We start from the raw sequence: 23,186 nt of genomic DNA on the forward strand, positions 1-23,186 counted from the left end.
TAGTTGTATGATTTCAGCCCTACTTTCCCTCTCTGGAAGAAAAAAGAGGTCATAATACCTACCTCACACACTCATTGCCAGGAATCTGTGTGTTAACATATGCAAAGCATTTGGAATAATATATATATAGTTAATACTCAGTAAAGCCTTTAGAATAATACACAGTGAGTGCTCAATAAGTGTGAGCCTTGTTTTAACATTTTGAATTGGCCATTCAAGTCTGGTCTCCTGTGAATTTTCTATTCCTTTCCTTACCCTAGGACTTATCATTTTGACTTGTAGGTATCCTTTAACTATTCTGAACATAATCATTCATTTGTGGTTATATGTTGGAAATATCTTCTTTTAGTCTGTGGCTTGTCTTTTTGTTTTTATGACTTTTTGGTTAAGAAGTTTTAAATTGGAATCTAGTCAATATATCGTTTTTTGTACTCTTTTTTCTCTTGTTTAATCAATCCTTCTCTTTGGTGCGGTCATACACATATTCTCCTATACTTTATTTGTAAAAGTTTTTAAAGTTTGTTCTTCACATTTAGGATTTTATGATTTAATCCATGTTGAATTTAATTTTGTGACTAGTGTGAGGTAAGGAGTTTTTTCAATCACTTCTCCATATGAGAAACCAAATATTGTGATATCGTTAATGAATTTGTAATGTCATTTTTGTCATGTTATTTCTATATATGAATAGGTCTGGTTTTAGGCTTTCTATTCTATTACTCTATTTTGGGGGGTTTTTGTCTTTTGTTTTTTTTTTTTTTTTTTGCCTACAACAAACATTTCTTTTTTTCTTTTTTTTTCTTTCTTTCTTTTTTTTTTTGTTTGTTTGTTTGTTTTGAGACAGGGTCTCATTCTATTGCCCAGACTGGACTGCAGTGGCTTGATCATAGCTCACTGCAACCTCAAACTCTTGGCCTCAGGCAATCGTTCTGCCTCAGCCTCCTGTGTAGCTGGGACTACAGGTGCACTTCACCATGTCCAGCTAATTTTTTTATTTTTTGTAGAGATGGGATCTCACTATGTTGCCCAGGGTGGTCTGGAACTCCTGACCTGAAGTGATCCTCCTGCCTCTGCTTCCCGAGTAGATGGGACCACTGGTGCATGCCACCACACCTGCTAATTTTTTTTTTTTTTTGTAGAGACAGGGTCTCCCTGTGTTGCCCAGGCTTCCACTATCTTGATTACAATAGCTTTAACATTCATCTTGACATGCTAGGTTATTTCATTACCACTTTGGTTGAGCTAGGAATTCCCTTTCCTGTCTGGTTCCAGGTCCAAGTTGGCCAAGAGAAGACCTTGTGTGAGACTTTGGGATGTGGAAGTGAAGGGCAGTCCTTTACTCTGTGAAGCTCTTCAAAGTTAGATGGGGTGACAGACACAGAAGTACCTAACACATTCCAACTTGCCCTTGTTCTCCTCTGCTTTGCATCCTGCTGTTCTTCCCAAATTCTGGTCCTGCAGCCCAAGACCTACTACCAGATACTTGGCTAAGAGCCACAGAGAAGGTGGCTTCACAAAGGCAACAGCTTCACACAGACATCTCCATGAGTTCCCTTGGCAGGACAAATTCAGTAGCTGGATGTGTACTTGGCTTCTTAGATTTTTTTCTGTAAACTCTATGTTGTCCACTTATGCCAGTGCTTTCAAAAGATGGTTTAGACTCTTCTCTGAGCTCCCAGCTTCTCCTTCCAGATCTTCATCTCCCCAGCTCCTCCCACAATTGGATAAAGTCTGCTTTCTAGAATAAATCCCATGTCATAACACTCTTTGTGGCTCTAGTTCCTTGATTGAACCCTGACTGACATATTTGATAGGTTAAAGTGAGCCTTCCTATCTTGGTCTTCTATAAACTTCTTGGTCCTTTGCTCTTCCACATGGCTTTTTAAATCATCTTGTCAAGTATCAAAAAAAAAAAAAACTAGTTGGGATTTTGAGTTGGGATTGTTTTGAATTCATTAATTAATTAAGGAAGAACTAATTTTTATGATATTTAATATTTTAAAAATTATTTATTGATGTTGATAGAGTGTAAATTATCTTTATACTAATGTTGTGCTTAGTAACTTGTTGATTTTTTATGTTAGTTCCAATTGCTTGCCTGTATTTTCTCTTAGACTCTATGAGGGCCATTTCTGTAAATAGCGATTGTTTTGTTTTGTTTTTACAATTAGTATGTCTTCCTTTTACTGCCTTACTGTTCAACTAGAACCCCCAAATAATGATTGGCTACAAATAGTAATTGTAGGCATCTTGTCTTGTCCCTCATATTAAAGGAAATAATTCTAAAGATTTACCACTAAATATGATGTTTGCTACAAGTTTCTGATAGACATATTTTACTCTGTAAAGAAAATCTGCTTCTATTTGTATTTCTTAATTTTTTTTAATATGAAAGTGTTAAATTTTAACAAATAATTTTTCTGCCTCTATTGAAGTAATCATGTGCTTTTTCTCTTGCAATTTGTTAATGTGGTAAATTATATTAATAGATTTTTCTAACACTAAACCATCCTTGCTTTCCTGGGAACTCAACCTGGTTATACTGTATTATTATATAGTATATAGTATAGCATATTTTTGTTTTTAAACAAAATATAGTGTGTTTTTATTTTTAAAGTTACCAATTTTGCTAAATATCATTAGAATTTATAACTTGATATTTAGAAGTGAGGTTGGCTTACAATTTTCATTTATTTATTTATTTATTTTTGAGACGGAGTTTCACTCTTGTTGTCCAGGCTGGAGTGCAATAGTGCAATATTGGCTCACCGCAACCTCCACCTCCTGGGTTCAAGCAATTCTCCTGCCTAAGCCTCCCAAGTAGCTGGGATTACAGGCATGTGCCACCACGCCCAGCTAATTTTGTATTTTTAGTAGAGACGGGGTTTCTCCATGTTGGTCAGGCTGGTCTCAAACTCCCAACCTCAGATGATCCACCCACCTCAGCCTCCCAAAGTGCTGGAATTACAGGTGTGAGCCACCAAGCCTGGCCTACAATTTTCTTTACTGTCCATGTCTTATTTTGGAGTCAATCAAGCATACGTCAGTCTAATAAAATGAGCTTTGGAATACTCCTTCTTTTTGTAATCTTGTTATAGTCTCTGGAATAGTTTATATAAGATTGGGATTATACATTCCTTGAAAATCTGGTAAAACTCACCTGTAAAAAATTATCTGTGGCCAGGTGTGGTGGCTCATGCCTGTAATCCCAGCACTTTGGGAGGCTGAGGCTGGAGGGTCACTTGAGGTCAGGAGTTCGAGACCAGCCTGGACAACATGGCAAAACCCTGTCTCTACTAAAAATACAAAAATTAACCAGGCATGGTGGTAGGTGCCTGTAATACCAGCTACTTGGGAGGCTGAACCAGGAGAATTGCTTGAACCCAGGAGGCAGAAATTGCAGTGAGCCGAGACTCTGTCTTAAGAAAAAATTATTTGTATGTTATTTCATAATATAGGTAGCTATAATCATTGATGTCATATCTTTCAAGATCATATAATTTAGGCTATTTCTTCTTAAGTTTATATTGATTATTGTTTTCTGGAAGTTAACCATTTTGTATGTCTTCCGAATTAATTGACATAAAGTCATACCTGATTGTCTCTTGTTACGTGTTTTAATTTCTGGTATATTTGTGGTTATGTCCCTTTCTAATTCACAATTTCAATATTGCTTTGAATATCTTTTGTATGTAACATCATGCTGAAACCGGCTGTAAGAAAGCCAAGTTTTAAATAGTTTTAATAGCTAATTCTTCCGAAAACCCAGAGTTGTAAAGAGGAATAGAAACAGAAATGCCACTAAAACTACTCCTCTATAACTTCTACCTACTGTCCCTAATTCTTCCCCTGGGAGTCACATAACCTCAAATGTGTACTTCTACATACTCCTTAGAAATTGTTACTCTTAAGTAAATCCAAAGCGGTGGTGTTTTGTTCAGTCCGTTCAAGAAACAAGAGACAATATATATCTCTCCTGAAATACATCTTTTGCAGTTTAAGGAGCCTCAGTTTTTCTCAAAGTTACTCAAACACCCTGCATCCCAAGCTCTTTGCTAGCCCTCCTTTCTGATGATCCGTCCCCAGGCATCAGCATCTGGAACTGAGTCCTTTAGTCCAAGCGTAGTCTGACCAACGTGAGGAGAATGAGTCTAAGGCTATCCTCTCACTGGACCATTCCCTTCATACTTCCTAAAATACATTTCTTGCTTGTTCATCACACTGTTGACTCATGTTAATTTTGTAATCAACCAAACATTTGAGTCTTTTTCACACATGCTGTTGAGGAATCTTTATCCCCAAGTAATAGAAGAAGACTCCATTATATAACTCCCTAGTCTACAGACTTCAAAAGAGAATTTAAAGCATGTTTGGGCCTTGAGCAAAGCACTGAGATAAAAAGTTGAGGGTGAAGGAGTAGCAGACAGTACTATCCTCAGCAATTAGAGGAGGAGTTCTTTCTTTATAAAGGAAGGCATCTCAGCTGAGTTATACCATAGTCCAATTTCCACAAACAGGGAAGGAAAGAATTCCCTTTTACTGAGTACCGACTGGGTGCCAAGTCTAGGTTAGGTGCTTTATGTGTGTTTATCTCGGCTTTCGTGCTGATAACATCATTGGGTCAAGGTGCAGTGTAAATAAAGAAGGATGTAAATAAATGCTAGGTAAAGTTATTCCCATTTTATGTATGAGGAAACAGAAATTCACAGCATGACTCGCCCCAAATGATACAACTAAAAAGTAATGGGCCTTGTTCAACTTCTGCACTCTCAGCCAGGAATGAATGACTACAAGTAGAGGGGAGGCAGCAGGCAACAAGAGCAATTGGATGATGCTTTGTGGTTTAATGAAGGACAGGACTTTCACCTACATTAGCTCTTTTGGATCACCTGCTCCACCTACCATAAGAGGCTGATTCTCACAACAGCCTCTTATGGTAGGTGGAGCAGGTGATACAATCTTTATTTTACATAAAGATTACAGGGCTCAGAGAACTGAGGGACCTACCCAAGGTTGCCCAGCTAGCCAGTGGTAGACACTTTGACCCCTGGCTTTCTGACAGCAAGCATCTCTTTTGGCAGCAGGTATGGGGCAAGGAGAACAGCAAGGGCCTGGGGCAGGTGTTGACAGATCAATGTGGACATGGGGAAAGAAAGCCCCAAACCCCTCACCAAGGAAATGTAATGCTCTGTTATTTAAAAAAAAAAAAAAAAAAAATCTTCTCAAGCCTTTGAGATGCACAGAAGAGGCCTGGCGCCGTGGCTCATGCCTGTAATCCCAACACTTTGGGAGGCCAAGGCAGGTGGATCACTTGAGGTCAGGAGTTCGAGACCAGCCTGGCCAACATGATGAAACCCCATCTCTGCTAAAATACAAAAATTTAGCCAGGCATGGTGGCTGGCACCTGTAATCTTAGCTACTTGGGAGGCTGAGGCAGAGAACTGCTTGAACCCAGGGGGCGGAGGTTGCAGTGAGCCAAGATCACACCACTGCACTCCAGCCTGGGCTACAGAGTGAGACTCTGTCTCCAAAAACAAAACAAAACAAAACAAAAAAAAAGATGCACAGAAGAAAGCAAGCCCAGTGTATTAGTCTGTTCTCACGCTGCTAATAAAGACATACCTGAGACTGGGTAATTTATAAGGAAAGAGGTTTAATGGACTCACAGTTCCACATGGCTGGGGAGGCCTACCAATCATGGCAGAAGGCAAAGGAGGAGCAAAGTCACGTGTTACATGGCAGAAGGCAAAAGAGCATGTGTGGGGGATCTCTCCTTTATAAAACTGTCAGATCTCATGGGACTTATTCACTATCATGAGAATAGCACAGGAAAGGCCTGCCCCCATGAATCAATTACCTCCCACCGAGTCCCTTCCATGACACATGGGATTTGGGTGGGGACACAGCCAAAGCATATCACCTAGGTCGATGACAGAAGCAGCAGAGGTGCCTAGGACAGAACACATCACTCCTTCTGCCACAAGCATGTGCTGGAAATGCCTCCAGTCAAGTATCCTTAGAACAATCGTTTTCCCAGCTATTTAAACTCCACTTAAGTCAAGCACCAGCTTATTCCAGGCCAGGCTTTGCCTGCTAATTAACAATTCAGCTGTTGGTTACTAGTTCCCACAGGGCCTCAAGTGAGACCAAATCCCCCAGCTGGAAGGTCCTCTTTTTTTCCAGCACTGCTAATTCAGATCTGTTGCCCATCTCAAGCCTGGCTGAGAAGTTGTTCCCCTGAAGCCCCCTTAGTTGCCCCAGGGATTCTAGATGCCCTCAATATTCAAGCCAACATTCATCGTCTGTCAACAGGTGGTGGACATGTACTTTTATGATTGTACTCAGGTTCCTCTGAGTTTTGTTTTTTCAACCCACACATTAAGAAATCCATACTTCCTATAGAGGATTTAAGAAACAGAAAAATGGCATGAATCTGGGAGGCGAAGCTTGCAGTGAGCCAAGATCACACCACTGCACTCCAGCCTGGGTGACAGAGCGAGACTCCATCTCAAAAAAAAAAAAAAAAAAAAGAAATAGAAAAATGAAATTAAAAAAAAGATAAAAGACATTAAGAAATCCAGAAGCAGAAACACAACTTCTTCAGTATTTTCCAAGCCTGGCTATGGATCAAATTCACCCAAGCACCTTAAAAGAATATACAGATACAGAAAGGATTCTGCAGCAGAGAACCACGTTAAACATTACTTGGATGCCATCAGCAAAATGCAGACTCTGGAAAAAAAGAAAAAAGAGAGAGAGAGAGATGAAGGAAGATGAAGGGAGAACTTGTACATTAAAAGAGACTTAAGAAACATAACAACCAATGGGATGTTTGAACTTAGTTGGTTCCCATTTCAAAAAACACAAGGTAAAAACAGACAAATGAAAAAAGAAAATTTGGGACATTTGGGAGACAATTAAAATTTTGAACACTGGCTATATGATGATATTAAAGACTTCTTATTATTTCTGTTTAGATGCAATAATGGTATTGTGGTTATATTTTGAAAAGATTTCATATCTTGAAGAGAAATGTACTGAAATATTTTTGGCTAAAATGATGTGTCTAGGAATTGCTTCAATATGGAGGAGAGTGAGTGGAAATCCAGACGAAGCAGGAATGGCCATCAGTCGATGATTTTTACAGCTGGATGTTAGGTTCATGGACGAAAGTGGGGTTCATTATACTTTTTGTTCTACTTCAGTATATGTTTGAAATTTTCTGTAATAAAAGTTTAATCTCCCCAGTTTTGTGAACTATTCTATTTATTTTATCCTCATCCTTTAACACACCTATGTACACGGAACTTCCTGCATAAAATGTTTATTGAGTGTTTATTCCCCAGAGGAGAAGCAAAGAGGAAGTAAGAGTAGGATATTTTTGAACTATGTACAAATACAACCAGTTTCAGACCCTTTTATATGATCTATACTCATTCTAGACTGAGCCGCATAGAAGAGCTGTTCCTGAAGTCAGATCAGCCTGGTTACCTCTAAAAGACCAAAAGACTAAACTAAAACAGCCTTTTTTTCCTTCTGTGGAAGTGTACATGTGTGTTTGCATGTGTACGTGTACTGAACAGCTGTCATGGACCTTTGTGCAGGCTGTGCACTGCACAAGTTTGTCACATCTAAGGGGGCATGCTTCACCTCATCAACACATTGCAGATCTATATATTTATTGTGACAACAGTCTTGTAAGTGGCAGCAAAATGTCTTCTTTTAACAAAATTGGTATTTTTGATAACTTTCCAAAAGATGGAAGCAAAAATATCTTAAAGTAGGGACTTCTTTTCTAATTATGTACTTATGGTATGGGCTAGCAGTGGACCTGAACTGACTGTCTTGCCTGAGTTTGAATCTCTTCCCCCAAACTCACTCACTGAGTTTGTTATTTAATAGCCTTGAGTTCAAGTTTCTTCATCTGTAAAATGGGATGATAATATTATGTACCCTGAGAGCACTGTTCAGAGCATTAAATGCATATAGACAGTATCTGGCCCATAGGAAGCCTTCAAAAAGTGTTAGAGATTAGCTATTACCATATCTGTTCACCCATATCAAATTTTATAGGTGTCGGTATGTTGCGTTATTCATAAACTCAACTAATAAATTTTGCAGTGGACTGAAAAAAGACTGTCTCCACTATTTCATGAATCCAAACTATTTTAAAAAGAGGATTTTCCCCTAACCATCAGTTCTGAAAAATGCAAGGAAGCTCAAGCTCCAGGTAAGCAGCCAGGGTTTCTAAGCCTCTCTGCGCACAGAAGCTGTGTGCATATGCTAATGAGGAACCTTTGAAGAAAAGTGCTGGGGTTTTTCCAACGCTCTAACTACTTGGCCAGTAAGCCTTTAATGATGGGAAAAGACCCAGTGGGAGTTGCCAGCCACAAAAGGGGTTTTACCTCACGGGCAGAATAGTCAAAATGCTTCAAGACGTTAAAAGCCTATTTTTAAAAGGAAAGAACACCGAGTATGTCTTTAACTTGATGTTAAAAATAAACTCAGCCGCCTCCTCTGCGTTTCCCACCCTCTCCCACTGTCCTTCCGTCCCCTGCACTGCCCTAAAGGAAAGAAAGAGTGCTTTTGTTTCATTTTTATTTTTCTCATGAGCTTTTCTTTCATTATTATTTGTTTACTCTTAGCCAAACTTGTTTTTCCGTTCACAAAACAAGTTGCATTTTTCTCTTAAAAATTCCTCGGGGATTCCCAGGAAGCAAGACGGATTATCAATTAGAACTAGCCCGTGTCAGGATGAGTAAAAGATTCGCGCGGAGATAAGCAAAGTGGAGCCCTTACGGCGTCCCTTGTGCCCAGAAAGTATCTGCAGGGGACGTTGTTCAAGCAAGGGGGCCTTTTATTTATTTTTTATTTTTTTATTTTATGTATGTATGTATTTATTTATTTTTGAGATGGAGTTTCACTTTTGTTGCCCAGACTGGAGTGCAATGGCGCGATCTCGGCTCACTGCAACCTCTGCCTCCCGGGTTCAAGTTCTTCTCCTGCCTCCAAAGTAGCTGGAATTACAGGCATGCACCACCACGCCCGGCTAGTTTTGTATTTTTAATAGAGACAGGGTTTCTCCATGTTGGTCAGGCTGGTCTCGAACTCCCGACCCCCACGATCCTCCTGCCTCAGCCTCCCAAAGTGCTGGGATTTGAATGCTTTTTCATATTGACACTTAATTTCAAGTGTCATTAAGTACAGACACTTCCTGAGGCATGACTAGACATAGAAACACTACTTTGCTGAGCTGCCTTCAATAAATTCCATTAAGCAGCCATAAAATTCCAATAGATCAGATGTGCCAGTTTTTGTTCATGAAAAAGCTAATCTGTGTAGCAGAAAAACTGCCAGCTGGAGTGGATAATCTGGATTTCTTATTGTATATTGATGGCGGAGGGATTTCAAGACCCCAGTGGAAGCCAAAGCTGTTGAAAGACAAGGAGACCCAGGCCTGTGCATAGTACTATGATTTCACTGGAGGGAAATGTAAGAGATGAAGGGGTGGCTGAAGGCTTGAGACCCTGTTTACTTAAAAATATTAAAAAAAAAAAAAAAGAAAGCCCTTAGGCAATATAAGATAAAGGAAAAAACAGCAAAAATCATTTTAAGAAATAAAATTCTGCCAGCGTGGTGGTAAACACCTGTAATCCCAGCACTTTGGGAGGCCAAGGCGGAAGGATCACTTGAGCCCAGGAGTATGAGACCAGCCTGGGCAACATGGTGAAACCCCATCTCTACAAAGATACAAAAGCTAGCTGAATGTGGTGGCATGCACCTGTAGTACCAGATGCTCTGAGGGAGTGGGGGAGGCTGAGGCGGGGGATGGCTTGAGCAGGGTAGAGAGAGACCTGGAAGGAAGGAAGGAAGGAAGGAAGGAAGGAAGGAAGGAAGGAAGGAAGGAAGGAGAGAAAGAGAGAAAGAAAGGAAGGAGGGAGGGAGAGAGGGGAGGAAGGAAGGAGAGAGAAAGAGAGGAAGGAAGGAGAGAAAGAGAGAAAGAAAGGAAGGAGGGAGGGAGAGAGGGGAGGAAGGAAGGAGAGAGAAAGAGAGGAAGGAAGGAAGGAGGGAGGGAGGGAGGGAAGAAAGGAAGGGGAGGGAGGGAGGGAAAGGAAGGAGGGAAAAGGAAAGAAAAGAAGAAAAGAAAGAAAAAGCTCTAGCTGGGTGTGGTGGCTTGTGCCTGTAGTCCAGATATTGGGCAGGCTGAAGCAGGAGGATCGCTGGAGCCCAGGAGTTTGAGGCCAACCTGGGCAAAGTAGCAAGACCCCCTCTCTTTAGAAAATTAGAAAACAAAGTTCCTGTCTAGGGTTGGCCTCTAACTTGCAGCATGACCTCAGTCCAGTGATTTTCTTCCCTACAATTTCTTTTTCACAAAATCAGATCCCTCTCTTCTTGAATCTGTTCTTTAATAGGAATATATAATTGATAAATTACATATAATTGAAAACAACATATTACATCAGAGCGCTTAATAAGTGAAAATCACCATACAAACGCATGCTTAAACACTGTTGAAATTTAATGAAGTAATTTTGACACATGTCTAGAAAGTCAGAAGGGAAATTTTGTTATTAAAGGTTGAGTTTGAGCCAATTGTTTTCCAATTTTCATGAAAGTGAAGCACTGTAATACAAAAGCATGCCTAGGGACACTAGCACCTAACTCAATATGCCTTAACAAATGAGTAAAGGAAGAATGCCAAGATTTCCAGCCTGCAAAGCTTTGCCTCTAGGGAATCTATGGCCTTCTTGCAATGGATCTTCTAGTTTATAAGCTCACCAACATAATTTGAGACCCAGTGAAAATGATATTTTCACCATATGTATATGCCACCATTTTCAAATGTGTGTAGATTGGTTGTGACTAATAAAATACAATAAAAAAATTATAAATTTATCATTTGTATATGTATTAATAAAATACAGACTCATTTAAAACATTACCAAAATTGAGTCGATTGTCAACATCTATTTCTTGATCAACCAACTCTAAAATTACAATTTCTTCCAGTTGGGAACTCTGGAGTTTAATATACTATAGCTTTTTGTCATAAATTGATCTCTGCTGTATTAGTTCATTCTAGAAAGTGATGGAACATTGATACTTTGAGTTACTTGTGTGCCAGTAACAAAGCGCTTCCCTAAAGCAAAGCCAGGAATCAAGTCTATGATTAAAAACATTTGAGTCAATAACTATTTATTTACTTATTTGTGTTGTCCTGAGAAGGCTTGAGGATGGCTTACCAAGATGCACAAAATTCAGCAAGATACCATCAGTTAAATAAAAGTAATGGGGGAAAAAGATAGGATAGAAAAATGAGTAGCAGGGCTGTGGTTAGGACATAAAAGGCGTTCTGTGAAATCCCACATTCTTCCAAGTGCTGGCCTATTTGGCTCTGCCCTTTGTAAGCAGCCAAAGGGAAGAGGAAACCATTATTAGATACATAACTCATATTAGCTGTTAATAAATATACATCAGCTTCTTATAAGAAGCCCAACTCTTTCTGCTGGAAAGATGAGAGAAACTTCAAGAAATGGCAGCGTCCCCAACAACATACCAGTTGCAACAGATCAAAAACTCAGTTTTAGCCCATGTCCTCATGCCAGAGCCAGATTCAGTAACTAATTTTTTACAGACTTTCTCTAATGATGAAAAAGTACTTTTCCAACACTCCGTGAAAATGATCTCTTCTCTCTTGTTTAAGTGGGGAAACAGAGGCAGAGAACAGTGAATTGCTTCCACTTCATATACTAGGTCAATTGCTAAGATAAAAGTAGAAATAATTTGTCCTAGCTGGATATAATTACCTCCAGATGTGCATTTGCAGATTATATAATGATCATGAAGTGCTCTTGAGGACTCCTTAAGGTGTAATGGTGACCTTTGACTCCATTTCATTTTCTCTTCCATCCCCCTGATGCAATTTTCCTCACCCTGACTCTTATCCTCTTGCCTTGGTCACCACTGAGCACTCAAGGATGTAGAAAATAGATGGCCTCTACAAGGCAGAGGTCCAGGGGAAGCCATCACAGAGACGGATGAAAGGGCAGAGCTGGAACACTCGGGCATGCACTATGGAGATGGCCTGGAATGAGTTTCTGAAAAGAGTCTGGGCCTCCAGCACCTCACTGCTGACCAAGAAGTCCAGAAACACGTCTGTGCAACTTCCACTTCCACGGCACCAGCAAATCACCAGGCCATTTAATAATTCACCAAGCAAATACGTACTGAGTGCCTTCCAAGGCACCAGGTGCTGAGCCTGTGCTAGGGAATCAAAGGCAAAAAAGGCACAGGTGTGTCCCCATAGAAACTGCAGCTTAGCTGTAAGAGAGTCCATCACACAGGAATTTTAATATGGCATACACACGTTGACTCTGGAATCAAATTCTTGAGTCCTACTTCCACTTTTGCTATGTGAGTAAGTCACACTCTTGGGGCTTCAGTTTTATCGTCTGTAAAATGGAGATAGCAACTACCTTCTACAGAAAGAGCCTAGAAGAGTGCTGGACACAGTTCCCATGCCCAGACCACTGCCTTCTCCTGGGATCCTTATCTCTGTAAGAATGACCAAAATTTACTGTGCTTGTGATATTCCAGGCACTATTCAAAATATTTGAAGTGTGTCAACTCATTTTCCCTTTATCATAGCCCCATACAGAGGATATCACTATTATTTTCATTTTACACATCTGAGACATGTGATTCAATGCCTGGCCCCAGGTTCTCAGAGTGGCAGTGTACATCAGTGGTTAAGGGGACACGCTCTGGGACCAAACTACCTAGACTTTGCAACTTAGAAGTTGTCAGAGCTTGGAAAAAGTAATGAACTTCTCTGGGCCTATCTTCTACCTATTTCTGTCAGTTTGTTCCCCATCTTTACCGCGACCTCTGCAGACTACATTTTCCCAGGCTCCTGCCCATGAGTGTCTGGTTAGCTCAGCCAATGGGAAGCAGTGGTGGAGCTTAGCAGTAGGACGAGGGAATGTCAGGGTACTTAAGCCCCTCTCAGTTTGGGGTGGCTGCTCTGACAGTGGCTGCACCTCCTCTAGAGCTCCAGTTCCCGCTGGGCAGTCCCAGTGCCTCATCTCTGGTGACATCCCCACTTCCTTCTGTCCCTCCAACCTGGAGCAGCAGCTTCCTACTGTTTCTCATCTTTGGATTGTCTTGCATCCTCCATTTGTTTTTTGTGTTCTTGCAACAGACTTATAGTCAGAGCCCCATGTCAGACTTCCTCTGGTGAACTACTAGAGTGGCAGATGCACCGTGCTCCAACAGTCTCATCTGCTAAGTGGAAATAATAATTGTGTCTACCTCATATGGTTTTTGCAAAATTAAATGAGTTAATATATTTAACGTGCTTGGGACAAACCATGGCACACAGAGTGACAGCTATACTGTAACACACAGCCAAGGCACCAAAGTCCCTTTCTAGACCCCAGAGAGGAGATCCCCAAAGCCTTTGAGAATGAATAAGAGTCAAGCAGGTGCAGAGAAGATGGAAGGACATTCGGGCTGTCTTAGTCCCTTTGTGTTGCTATAAAGAAAGACCTGAGGCTGGGTGATTTACAAAGAAAAGAGATTTCTTTGGCTCATGGTTCTGCAGACTGTACAAGAAGCATGGCGCCAGCATCTGTTTCTGGTGAGGTCTTTAGGCTGCTTCCACTCATGGTGGAAGGTGAAGGGGAGCTGGTGTGTGCAGAGATCACATGGTGAGAGAGGAAGGGAGCAAGCAGAGGAGAAGGAGGAGCCAGACTCTTTTTAACAACCAAATCTTGTGGGACCTAAGAGTAAGAACTCACTGATTACCACAAGAATGTCACCGTGCCATTCATGAGCCATGTGCCCTCATGACCAAACACCCCCCACAAGACCCCACCTTCAACACTGGGGATCAAATTTCAACATGTGATTTGAAGGAGACAAGTATCCAAACTGTATCATAGGCAAAGGGATCAGACAACTAATTGGCCAAGAGGTGAGAGAGAGAAGGGGGCCTTCCGGGAGCCAGGAAAGGGAAGAAACACAGGAAGACGGGGCATGCTGACAGAGCAAGGGGAGGCAATGGAGTCAGGGAGAAGGATGAGGCTGGAGAAAACAGAGCCCAGAGCATACCTTTTTAGGCATATTGGAGTCCAGACTTTGCCCTGACAATGGGGAACCACTGGAGCATTTTACTGAAGTGACACATTTGAATTTATGTTTTAGAGAGGTTTCTTTGGCTGCAGTATGGAAAATAGATGGGGTGGAAAGGAGAGATGAGAGAACAGTAGGAAGAGCTGTTAGGAAGCCATCGTGAGTGCCCAGGCAAGAGATAATAGCTTGGACTATAGTAGTGACCCAGGAGCAAAAAAAAAAAAAAAAAAAAAAAGAAAGGCTCAAGTTATTCAGGAGGTAAAAGGAACTGGATTGGCATTGGATTGGATGTGGGAGCCAGGGGAGAAGATGACATCAAAAATGATGCTCCAGTTTTTGACTTGGGTAAATGTACAACAGCAAGCAGCCCAGCCGAGTGATTAGAAGCATGGGCTACAGTTTCAACAGCCTACATTCAAAGTCTGGCTCTGTCCACAGCCAGCTGTTGAACCTGGGGCAAGGCACCGATTCACTGGGTGCCTCAGAGTATAAGAGAGGGATAATAATTGTATCTTCTGTACAGGGCTCTGGAAAAGGTTAAATGAGGTAAAGTATGTCAAATGCTTGGAATGGAGCCTGGAATATCACAAGCACAGTAAATCTTGGCCACTATTACATAGACAAGATCTCAGGAGCAGGCATAGTTTGTGGGGGTGGGAGCATCATGAGCTAGGTTCAAACACACTGATTTTGAGACATCTAGGGAACCACAGAACAAGTTCTGGGCTGGAGATGTAGATTTCATTTGAGAGCTGCCAGTAGTAGAGACGGTAATTGAAGCCATGGGAATGGAGGCGATTGTCCAGAGAGTGTAGGTAAAGTGAGAATAGATAAGTGCCAAAGGGCACAGTCTGGGTATGTCAACATTTAAGTGACAATTTCAGAAAGAGAAGCCAAGGAAGAAACCAGAGAAAAGCAGTTGGAGAAGCAAGAAGGCAACCAGAAGTGGTCCTGGTACAGCTGTGATGGGGAGACAATGACGAAACAGCAGGAACTGGCACTGAGAGTTTTTGGTGTAGCTTGGGCTCTCCCCTCATCATCCTCTCCAGCTGGGAGTCATGTGACAGAAGCAAGAAGCCTGTCACAGCGCACATGTAAAAGAGCAAACTCCAGACACCCACGTCTTATCTGTGCTGACCCACAAGCGTGAGGTGGCCCACCTTGGTGACTGGAAATGACACCATCCAATTTTTTCTGGCCGCTATGTTGCACCTCTGATTTTTTCCTTCATATGACAGACTTCACAGCAAATACTCCTACTGAGTCCAAACAACCGCTACGATTGAGAACAAGCATGAATCCGCCACCCACCTTCTCCTGGAAATAAGGTGATGTGTAGGTTCCTCATCTCCTTTCCAGTGTCCACAAACCCATCTGAGTAATCGCAACTTCAAATTTTTCTTTTCTTTTTTTCTGTTACAGACACTGATTCCAGAAGAGTGTTCCATATGCTATGCTTTTTAAAATTTATTATTTATTATTTTTATTTTTTTGAGACAGAGTCTCGCTCTGCCACCCGGGCTGGAGTGCAGCAGCACAATCTCAGCTCGCTGCAACCTCTGCCTCCTGGGTTCAAGCGATTCTCCTGCCTCAGCCTCCTGAGTAGCTGGGATTACAGGCACACACCACCACACCAGGCTAATTTTTGTATTTTTAGTAGAGATGGGGTTTTACCATGTTGCCCAGGCTGGTCTCGAACTCCTGACCTCAAGTGACCTGCCCACCTTGGCCTCCTTAAGTGCTGGGATTACAGGTGTGAGCCACCGCACCTGGCCCATATGCTAAATTTATTAGAACCCCCAAGCCTGGCCAAAGGCCTCACTCCTAAGATTCTGGTGGCAATGCCAGCATACACTGGGCTCAGAGGAGGTCTTCAGATACCAGGAGGATTACTCTAATTCAACGCAGAAATGTTGTGAAACTGCTTTATATTCTGTCTAGCACAAGCAAGTGGGGGTTACTATTTTTGTAATCATTATAAGAGCCTTCAACTATATAATTTTGGGAAGTGGTGATAAAAAACAGAGTACTTCTCCCTTGAATTCTACCAGCCCCAAACTTTCATTAACATCCAATTAATTTTCTTAAAAAAGTTCAGCATGAAACTCTCTGCAGCACTTTGGCACAGTAGTATCTATGCATTTGGAATGACACAGTAATTTCTTATCCTAGGGAAAAAAAATTACTCTGTCAAAATGAATCTTTTAGCCTAAGATGAACTGGTTCCATTTCTCATTTCTCTTTTCTCAAGGTTATTGGGTTGCTGAACTCCCATGAACCAAAAAGAAAACACTGAACGGTATCCAAACCAGCCTGGAAGGGACAGCGAGAAAAGCCAGAACCAAGGCTGACCAGCCTGAATGCTGGTAAATGTTATCAAGGTAACAACTTCTCATGTATCGGTATGTGACCAATGAAAAGGGAATGTGCTTGATTAGCAAAAAGAATCTCCATGAAAAATAAGGCATATTAGCATGATGACTTTATTATACAGCAATAACATAAATGGCAATCCACTCTCGTAGAATATTTGTGTTGAAATTAGGAAATGGCAGCAGATTCAAACACAAGAGCTAATGGAAGCCCTAAATATAGATGATATTCCATCTGGCTGCCAAGAGCCTGCCTCAGCACATTAACCAGAAGACCAAACCAGAGAAGGGAAATAGCTTTTAAAAGTGCAAAAGAGAAAAGAGATTCACTTAGAATTTTATCTGGTAAAAAAAAACATCTAGTCATAGGATGAGGAGTCATCTGTTTCATGGACTATTTATGACTCAGATGTTAATTCGGATGCTGTCTTTAAATACATGGAGAGAAGAGAGAAATTTTCCCCCTTTATTTAGGCTTGAAAGAGTTTTGTTGAAGCAGGTAGCTCACAGCTGGTAAGTGGCATTCAGTTGTTTAAAATAATTTATATGATTTGGCTTTCATATTTGCTACATTTGCGCAATAAACAGAGCTGCTGTTTTGATTCCTCCAGAACCATTTTAAACTCTAGCACCATGGGGACCATGTACCCTTAGCATTTTGCAAGAGTTATACTTTGCACTAAATGAACAGCAAGCCTGTGTTTACAAAACAAAATTATTTTTTTCCAGTTTCAGTTTTGCTTATTAACAAAGTAGATATTTCTCAAGTCAAAATTTCTCCTTTGTTTATGGTTGGAGATCTTGGCCCTGATGAAAAAACAAAAATCCACTGATGAGTACAGAAAATCACCACCATGCAGACATCTCTCTTTACAACAATCCTGTGGCTCACAGAGCCATCATGATTGCCAGTGTCCTCGTAGAAAGTCAACAATAGCTATTTGCAGTTGATTCGGTTCCTCTGTTTAGGAGATTTTTTGTAGCATAAACAGATTACAGTGTTTGCAAAAATGTGCGTTTATGGTTGACCCTTATGCTTCTCAGAATCTGTTTGGAGTACTAAGGCATGCTATCCTGGGTGTGTTGATTTCTCTTTGTGCAAACTCTGCTGAAAACCAAGGGCAATCAACAGGATGAAGAAAGTTTAATTCAGGACCCCGGTTGATAGAGATTACCTCTGGGTCTAAGGTCAGGGATGCTTTAGTCCTCCTTGTTAGAATCTCCAGGGAAACCCTACTCCCAGATATTAATCAGATCTGTAGAACCCTGCTTAAAACCTTCCAGTGGCTCTGAATTACTCTTAAATAAAATTCCTTACCCTAGCTGATAACACAGTGTACAATCTGACCTCTGTTCAGACCTTACCAGACCTATTATGTGCTGTTTATCCTGAGGCCTCTCACCTTGACCTGCAGAAGGCTGTCTTCTCCCTTTGTCTTCACATGACCTTTCCTCTGTGTGTAACTGTGTCCTAAGCTCTCTCTTCTTAGAAGGACACCAGTCTTACTGGGTGAGGGCCTACCCAGAGGACCTCTTTTTTGCCTTAATTACCTCCTTAAAGGCCCCATATTCAAAGACAGTCACATTCTGAGGTACTAAGGGTTGGGACGTCAACATATGAATTTTGGGGGGCTATAATTTGCCTATTCTGCACATTTCATATAAATGGAATCGAGCAAAATGCGGCCCATTGATTCTGGCTTCTTTCACGTAGCACAACGTTTTCAAGGTTCATCCAAGTGGTAGCAGGTATCAGTGACAGAGCAGGAGCACCGTCATCTTGGACCAACATCGCCATTTCAAGTTCCGGCTCCTTTTCTAATCTCAGGCATTTCAAGGAAATCACTTCTCTTCTAAAAACAAGCAGCCAGAAAGAGCAGACAGTAAAACACAGATAAGACAGCTCAGGCACAGAAGGTGGGGGGAAAGTCTCTTGGGTAACTGCCAAACTTCACACTCATACAATGGGCCCCAGTAAAACAGTGGGCCCTAATAAGCACATTCCTTTCCCTTTAGGTGCACTAAGATAGGGAAGCTAAAAGCAGGCTTGGGTATGCCTGCAGCTGAAAAAAAAAAAAAAAAAAAAAAAAGGATAGAAACAAACACAAAAATTCCCTCTCAAATAAGCAAGACAAAGAAACACAGAACTATTCTGAGCCTGTGATAAGCTCTCCTGCCCTAAACCCTTAAATATTCTTAGTCTGTAACAGAGAGTGCCCCTGACCTAATTCAGCCAGAAGCCCCTCTCGGGTTTATTCTCCAAAATAAACCTGTCTTTAACTGTGAAGCCACTTTTCATGTTTCTTTCTTCCTTATTCAACTCTTACTATCAGTACTTTATTCTTTTTTATGACTGAATAGTATTTCACGGTACGGCTGTATCACATTTTATTTATCCATTCCTCAGCTGACGGAGATTTGGATTGTATCCGCTTTTTGCCTGTTATAAATAATGTTGCTATAAATGTTTGTGTACAAGTTTTTGTATGAACATATGTCTTCAGTTATCATGAATATATACCTAGGAGTGGAACATTCTGGGTCATAAACACACATAACTTTGTGTTTCCCTTTTTGAGGACCCACCAAACTGCTTTCCCCAGCAGCTGCCAGCTGCATCATTTTACATTCCCACCAGCAATATATGAGGGCAGGGCATGTTTCTAGAGATTAGATAGTCACAAACGAAGGGCATTGTCCTTTATAGCCTGCTGAAGTTCAAAAGAGAGAGGAAGAGATGTTCAAGTAAGGAAGAGATGTTTTATTAGGAATATGAAGGGTTCACAAAGTCCTGCTTACTCATTTTCAGCCAACTTTGCCATGGCATTATTTAATTAGCATTTTCACCTCATCTTCAATCTTAACATGAATAGCCTGGGTCTCAAGGCCATCTTTTCCCAACCAGTATAAGCACCTTCGAGACAGCATTCAATATGTGTCAATTTATTTCCTATTCAGTAAGGAAAATTAGGTCTTGCTTTGCACACTCAGCTTTATTCCTGGAAATACACTTTTCAAAAAGTAGAAAGTTCAGTCTTGCTTTAAACCACCAAGCTGCCTGAATGGATTTCATCCATTATTTGGGCTTTATTTTAAACTTTGCTTTTAATAGGCACAGAACCAATGCATATTTTAAACTTTTGACACAGGCAAATTTTATATGTCCAAAAGACTCTTGGAAGTTAAGCAGACATAAGGGATACCGTGTGTGTGTGTGTGTGTGTGTGTGTGTGTGTGTGTGTGTGTGTGTATCACAGAATGAGGGGCACATGCTGCCAATTTAGTAATTAATTATCAACTAACAGAAGGCCACTACCTATACTGTCTGTGGCAGCCAGAGCCTCACCACACTGACACCAAGTTGCTGTGCCTCCTTGACAGAAAGTAACACAGATTGCCATCAATGGATAGACAAAAAAACTCTGAATCTATGGTTATATGTGTGCATCTTACAAATGGAGTAACAACAAATAGAAGAAATATATTTACAAATGAAAATGAACCTGCATTTATTTACTTCACTAAAACTGTTTTTTTTTCTTCTCATCAAAGATTTCTCTATTCATGCTAATCAGCATCCCAAAAAGAATGAGCATAAGGCCACAAACTCAACAAAATTCCTTCTCCTGTTCATTAAACTCCTGTCCTGACTCCAGGTTCACACCTAAATAAACAGGCAAGCCTGTGCTCTGCACCCTGAGGAACAGTCTCCTAGGCTTTGTCCTTTCAGAGAGCCCATTTCCAAGGACAGGCCGTCCATCTACCCAGCTTTTCTCAAGGCCACATAGCTCCTCTCTAAAGACAGCCATCCCCAGTGGTTCAGTTGATCCTGACAGCTGCGCCTACAGAGAAAGAAGGGAAGAGAGATGGGAGAGGAAGATCTCCCAGGAGTCAGGATGCAAGGTGAAGCCAGCTGTTGATCAGCGGTCACTCAGCAGCTAGACCATGTGACACTCTCCTTCTGAAGGCTGTAGGCTGTGAGAGTGTTCTGAGTGGCATTTAAGGATAGCTCCCATGCAGCGTGCCAGCTTCGGCAGGGCCTCCTATGGTAAGCCCTAAAACGCAGAGGGAAAAGAATAACCAAGTGGAAGTGGATCATCATGCCATCTATCAGAGACAATGCATGTGAGAATGCTGCTACTAATGAATGAAAAACTCTTTGTAAACTCAAAGTCTGTGGTTCTCAAACTTGAGCATGTATCTTTTTTTTTTTTTTTAAATTAAAACGCTGATTTACTTGGCCTTATTCTAGAAGTTGGATTCATTCGGTCTGGGGTAGGACCTAGAAATTTGCATTTCTAACATTGCATTTCCCAGAGGATCTGATACTGCGGGTCAGCGGCCACACTTGGAGAACTACTTGCTAAAACACAGGATCCATGTCAGCTGAAGCTATAATGGGCAATCATGAGCCATGCCCAGACTGAGCAGTAAAAGGAAACAATGTTACTGTCTAAAACAAGCAAGAAAATAATAGAATATTTAAAAATTACAGAATATATAATGCTTGAGTTGCCAGTAGCAAAGTGTTATGATTAGGTCCTTGAAGTCGGAAAAAGCAGAGATTAACTAGACATTTTTGAACAAGCGCTGTCCTCTAACTCAGCAGAAAAGAAGAGACCAAGTCCATCATCCTCTCAGTAAACCATTAGCCCCGGAGCATTGGCTTTCCCTCTTCACAGATGAGGAGTTCCATCTTCTAACTCACACAGAGCAGGGAGAGGATAAGAGCTGAGGAAATGCCATCAGCCCTCAGCTGGTGACTGTCTCTACTAGTAGTGCCTCATATGGGTATAAGGCTTTGTGGTTTTGAAAAGCTTTCCAGTGATCAAAACAATGTGACATGGGTGAAAGAATAGACAAATGGACCAACTGAACAGAATAGAGAGCCCAGAAAAAGACCCGCCCAAATTTAGTCAACTGAGCTTTGACAAAGGAGCAAAGGCAATACAGTGGAGAAAGGACAGTTTTTTCAATAAATGGTGCTGGAACAACTGGACATCCGCATGCAGGAAAAAATAAACTAGAATCTAAACCAAGACCTTACATCTCTTTCACAAAAATTACCTCAAAACGGATCAAAGACCTAAAGGTAAAAATGCAAAACTGTAACTGGTGACAGCCAGAAAGAAAAAAATAATAACTGAGTGACTACTAGTGCCAGCTATCGAGTTAAGTACTTTTAATAGCTTATCGCATTGATTCTAAACTCTGTACACAATGTATTATTCCCAAATTGCAAATGATGAATTTTTTGCCAGTGATAAAGTATAATTTCTCTATGTTATTCCCTATAGAATCTGGAGCAGGAGCCTCAGTCTCATATCAAAAGGAGAAGAACCTGAAGAAAACACTTCTCTTCCTTCTCTCTGCCTAGGGGCAGTGACCTTGGATTCAACCACCATCATCCCTTCCAGACACCAGAGGGGGGAGTCCCACAAGGCAGAAGGTGCCCCTGTGACCCATCCACTTCCCTTCCATGTTCTTTACCTCCTTGCTCAGGAAGCCATAAAGTTGAGCTGAGTAGAAGGTGAATTTCATTGCAAAGTTTACACAGACTCTGCTGACAGGTTCATGAAAACACTACTGAATATGTTACATACCACCAATGCTCACAGCACATCCTGTGTTGGAAGTGATACTTTTCCATTACCAGTAACCCTCCTTTTGTCCTAGGAGCTCACTGAACAGCTAAAATCAGGTGATATTTTTATGTGGAACATGCAACGTATTAAGTCCTTTTGCTCAGTGACCCAAAAAGGAACTAAACGGTACCCAGACTAGAAATCAATGTCAAATTATTCAAATAAATTCCACTTAAAGAATGATGGTTTGGGAAGCGCTCAGTCAGAAAGAATTCTCCCAAAATTAGTTTACTGTGAAGTAGAAGGGAAGAACGTTTTAACTTTGGTTGGAAATCTGATGACATTACATAGAAGGTGATGAAACATCCTCTAAGAAACGTTCTGATCCATTGCATGGCACCCCCCTCTCCCATTCCCCCATTTTACCCACTAAAGAAGTTCTTTTACAAGAGGCTAAGGAAACCAAGCAACATAAGATCTAATCAAAACTGAGTGCTGGAAATGTGTGGGGAGAAATCCGTAATTAAACTGAGCAATTAACTCCAGAAAGTTAACTGGGGCCAACTCTGACACTGCTATAAAGTTATAAAATCTCCAGCATCTCATTTCTTTGTCCCTCTACCCAATTTCCCCTCAAATGTAAGCCTCTCTTTCTCTCTCCTCTCTTCTTCATATTTAATAAAACTGTTTGCCAGAAAGGAAAGAATCTTAGGTTAGTCATTTACACTTTAGTGTGAATTAAAGCCAGTGTGTCAACTCTCACAGGAATGAGAATTTCAAGCCATACTTCTAATTGTGGAATGGCTGTCATTGAATTCTTTTAAGGGTATTTCATGCAACAACTAAATATAAGGAAAAGGAGAGAAACTGCCCAAGTCTGCCTATGCCTAAAGTCAGCCTTAAGTTCAATCTTGAGGGTGACAGCTTTCATCTGCCACTCCCAATTGAAAGTGAATTCAGATTAATTCCTAGATGTTGAATGAGAGTTATAATTTATCCTTTCAGGATCTACTGGTTTTCTTTTCTTTTTTTTTTTTTTTTCTTTTTTTAGACAGAGTCTTGCTCTTGTTGCCCAGGCTGGAGTGCAATGGCATGA

General features: G+C 41.0%; 2 long non-coding RNA genes across 2 annotated transcripts in view; one reads left to right on the forward strand and one right to left on the reverse strand.

The window, feature by feature from the left end:
- The window catches only part of LOC130540677 (uncharacterized), a 192,556-nt gene that overhangs the window by 162,009 nt on the left and 7,361 nt on the right, over window positions 1–23,186 (reverse strand). The gene's annotated exons all lie outside the window — the stretch shown is intronic.
- Window positions 13,568–22,330, forward strand: LOC103786924 (uncharacterized). Its single transcript, XR_612657.5, has 3 exons — window positions 13,568–15,461; window positions 16,385–16,514; window positions 21,803–22,330. It is a non-coding gene; the product is annotated as an uncharacterized LOC103786924 (long non-coding RNA).

This window comes from Pan paniscus, chromosome 10, assembly GCF_029289425.2.
Source record: "Pan paniscus chromosome 10, NHGRI_mPanPan1-v2.0_pri, whole genome shotgun sequence".
In the NCBI taxonomy this organism is placed as follows: domain Eukaryota; kingdom Metazoa; phylum Chordata; class Mammalia; order Primates; family Hominidae; genus Pan; species Pan paniscus.